Consider the following 4,223-nt stretch of genomic DNA (forward strand, 5'->3'; position numbering starts at 1 on the left):
AGATCCAGAGAGGGAGAGCGACTGTGTGCTGAAGACCTGGGGGGGACGGGGGAAGGATTGCAGGGTATACCCTTTGGTTGGTTGATGACGCATGGAGGGGATTGTTAACCATGGCAATGAGACGATATACAATAAAATGAATATAAAATTAATGTTCTCCCATGTAAACTATCACATAATTCACAATAAAACAACTAAGAAAAAAAAAAAAAAATCAGATGACGTATTGCATTGGGCAACCAGAGGAGAAAACTCTGGTGTGGGTGGGAACTCCTGCCAGCCAAGGAGCTCAGGAGGTGGGTGTGGGAGGGGTGTGACAGAAGAGTTCCTAGCCCTAGATGGAATTCCTATAGGCCTTGGTGTTCAGAGTACTCAATGTGGTAGTCGTTTGTGCTGAGGTCCTTGATGGAGCTGGTTTCAGTGTGTTGTTAGGACCATAGGGCAGCTGGGGGCAGGGTGGCTGATTATGAGGGTTTCTGTTAGACTAATGGTGGTCTGGTGGTTCTGCAGGTTCTGTAGGTCTGGAGCTGAGACCATCTGAATCCAGGACCAAAGCGACACATCTCAAACTGGTATGGTTTAGAAACCATGCAACTCTGAGCTCCTGGAGAGTAGGATCTCTGATGGGGGTGGATGAGGGTGGGAATTGGCCAGAACCCTGGTCACCAGGGAAATGTGAGGGAAAAAAGAATCACACATTTCTTGTCGTATAAGTGAATATGCTTTGCCGGACGACCTTCTGTTGCCAAAGCAACTTACAAAAGTTCAAGATGGTTGTGCCACATCTGGCTGGCCGTTCATTTCAGTCTCCCTCTCTTGCCATCTCTGCTCTGCTTTTCATAGCAAGCACTCAATCCACTTCTCTAATCTTTTCTTTGAAGTTCAGGGTTCCAGGATTTTCATCTGTGTCTGTTTTACTTGGTCTCTTGTATCTTTGTTGTACAGAGTTTGTGTAGTGCCTCTGCCTAGTCCACCATCTTGCCACAAGTCCTGATCCATAGAATTTCTAATGGCTAAACTTTCACCAGCTCTTTCTTCTTAGGTACTTCTGTGTGGGCTTAAATATTCAACCTTTTGGTTAGTAGTTGAGAGTGTTAACTCTTTGCACCACCCACAAATTGCCATATGTTGTTATAAAGGACCTGAGACCTTTAATTAGCCCATGATGCATTCTTATCCCTCTTTGCCTCTGATTCCTCCCACTACATATGCACACATGCGTGTGGCTGAGCCATGGAACTTAACCCATTTTCATTATGTTGATAGGGAGGATGAAAGGGTGGGTAGCATAACCAAGTCCTAGGAGTAGACCTAAGTCCTGTACCCATCAGCCCAGCTCTATTCTCACATAGACGTTTCCAGAAAGGGAAAAGTTAGAGAATAACTTTTTTTCCTAAAAACGTATTGTCTTTCTGGCAGAGTGGCTGCCTTTATTCTACCCTAGATACAAGTGCATCTCAACAATTGGTAAGGGACCCTTTATACAAGTTTGTAGAATGTTTGGAGGAACGTTTAGAAAAAAAGGTACCATACAAGCATAAATCATTATTATTACTTGCTTGGAAGTCTGAATTTTGTTACCAGACATTCTCCCCCAGTGACACATAGATGAGCATATTTTATTATAAACAAGACTGGCAGTGACTCCTCACATCCCCATTACTTGCCTGCAGAGGGTCCTAGTCTTACTGACTCTCCAAATAAAGACAAAACCATCCATAAAAGCTACGAAGCAAGCACTGAGGCAATGGGGATTTGAGTATTCTTTTTCCTCTACCCACAAGTGAAGAACCTAACACCCTAATCCATCAGTACTCCCAGATAGAAGCCACAAATCTTTTTTTTGTTGGTTTGTTCAGCATATTGGCACAGTGACAAATTCATATTACACTAGAATCTAGAATCTCTCTTGCAACCTCACCAGGTTTCAATAAGTTCACAAAAAGGGCTGAAGCAAATAACCCTAGTATGCAGGTGATTGTTTATTTATGTACTTAACCTTGTTACATCCCACTTCATACCCAAGGCTTTTCCAGAAGAGTTTCATAAAAAGTAATAGTAACTGACATTCATCATACACTGAGCTTCTCTTCCCATTTCCTGTTTGTTTAATAGATCCCTACAGAGGGTGGAGAAGAAAGCTCAGGCTATTGTCAGACAACAGTATTATTTCACTCTCTCTAAGCTCATCAAAAATCCTTTTGTGGCTGTGCGGGTGAAATGTAGTTTTGAAAAGATGACATGGGTATTGTTTGTAGCTTTCTTTACCACTCTTGGCCACCATTTTCCTTACACTCAATTCTTTCTAATTCATTCCTAACATTCATGGTTCTGCTGAGAACACCTTATGGACCAGAGGAAGGAGGCAGGGGCATAATAACACCTTCTTGCACTTAACATCATTGCTCAGGAAATTTCAAAGCACTTACCAGTGTAAACATCCTCCACTTCTCTGATAAAAATAATGAAAAGTGCTGAGGTTTATGATGATAGGCTCTCTGTAACTTCCAATCAGGGTGGACAGATGCATTTACTGGTAAGACAGAGTTTCTCTGTATAAAGGAATATTTCCAGTTCCTTGATGCTGGAATACTTGTTAAATCTATTTCTCCTTCTTCCTTTTCCTCCTTCTCCAAATTCTTGTTTTCCTTTGAAGAATTTGCAATTTTTTTTTTTTTTTTTGCTGGGTACAGTGTACTTCATTGATGGTACGTGACAAAGCTGGACTCTCTAAGTCCTTCCTCCTCTCCAGGAGATCTGGATGGAAACCTCTCAGTGTGTTGGGGGATCAAGTTGGGGTTAGGACTCCCCAGCAGCTGAGGGTCTCTCTTCCTCTAGTGCTGTTGCTGAGGCTGCTAGTCCAGAGAGCTCTTATTTCTTGGAGGCCATGTGGACCACCCTGTTGCTGTAACCAAATTCATTGTCATACCAGGATATGAGTGGGACAAAGTGGTCATTGAGGGCAATGCCAGCCCCAGCATCAAAGGTGGAAGAATGGGTATAACTAACTTAAAGTCACAGGAGACGACCTGGTCTTCAGTGTAGCCCAGGATGCCTTGTAGGGGTTCACCTGATGCCTGCTTCACCACCTTCTTGATATCATCGTATTTGGCAGCTTTCTCCAGACAGTAGGTCAGATCCACACCAGACACAATGGGAGTGGGGACATGGAAGGCCATGTCAGTGAGTTTCCCACTCAGCTCAGGGATGACCTTGCTCACAACCTTGGCAGAGCTGGTAGATGCAAGGATGATGTTCTGGGCAGCCTTACAGTCATCACACTACAGTTTCCCAGATTAGCCATCCACAGTCTTCTGGCATGGACTATGGTCCCTCCACGATGTCAAAGTTGTCATGGACGACCTTGACCAGGGTGGGCCAAACTGTTGGTGGTTCAGGAGTGTAGCTGACAATCTCAAGGAAGGTGTCATATTTCTCTTGGTTCATGCCCATCACAAACATGGGGGCTTCAACAGAAGGGGCAGAGATGATTACCCTTTTGGGACCAGCCTTAAATTAGCCCCAGCCTTCTCCAAGGTTGTGAAGACACCAGGGGACCTGGCAACTACTCAGCACCCCACTTTATGTTTGTGGAATTTCGCTCCTGGAAGATAGAGATGTGCTTCCCATTAATGACAATTTTCTTGTTCTCAGCCTTGACAGTGCCATTGGACTTACCATGTATGGAATCATAATGGAACATGTAGATCATGTCGTTGAGGTCAATGAAAGGATCACTGATGGCAACAACCTCCACTTTGCCAGAGTTAACAGCAGCCCTGGTGACCAGGTGCCCAATATGATCAAATCTGTTGACCCCGACCTTTACCATTGTGTCTCAGGGATGCATTTGGGACTGCAAGACAAGATGTGACTGCCTATTGAACTGGAAGGAGCAGAGAACTGAAACCGTAATCTTTTAAAAATTGACTATTTGACTTTTGATCATAGATTGCAAGACAACAGAATGATTTTTGAAGTGCTTGAAAGGTCACAATTTGCAATCTGCCCCTTACCGCCCCCACCCTTCCTTCCTTGTTGTTGTTAGGTGCCATTGAGTGGGTACAGACCCATACTGACTTTATGCACAACAGAAGGAAACACTGCCTGATCCTGGGCCAAGCTCACTATCTTTGCCACGCTTGAGTCCATCCATGCTGCCTTTTGTCAATCCATCTCACTGGGGGTCTTCCTCTTTTTCTCTGACCCTCCACCCTTCCTTC

General features: G+C 44.2%; 1 pseudogene; it reads right to left on the reverse strand.

Moving 5' to 3' along the window:
- Positions 1-2,871: 2,871 nt before the first annotated feature.
- Positions 2,872-3,832, reverse strand: LOC102841024 (annotated as a pseudogene).
- Positions 3,833-4,223: the final 391 nt, after the last annotated feature.

The sequence above is a fragment of the Chrysochloris asiatica genome, unplaced genomic scaffold, assembly GCF_000296735.1.
Source record: "Chrysochloris asiatica unplaced genomic scaffold, ChrAsi1.0 scaffold00187, whole genome shotgun sequence".
NCBI classification, from domain to species: Eukaryota; Metazoa; Chordata; class Mammalia; order Afrosoricida; family Chrysochloridae; genus Chrysochloris; species Chrysochloris asiatica.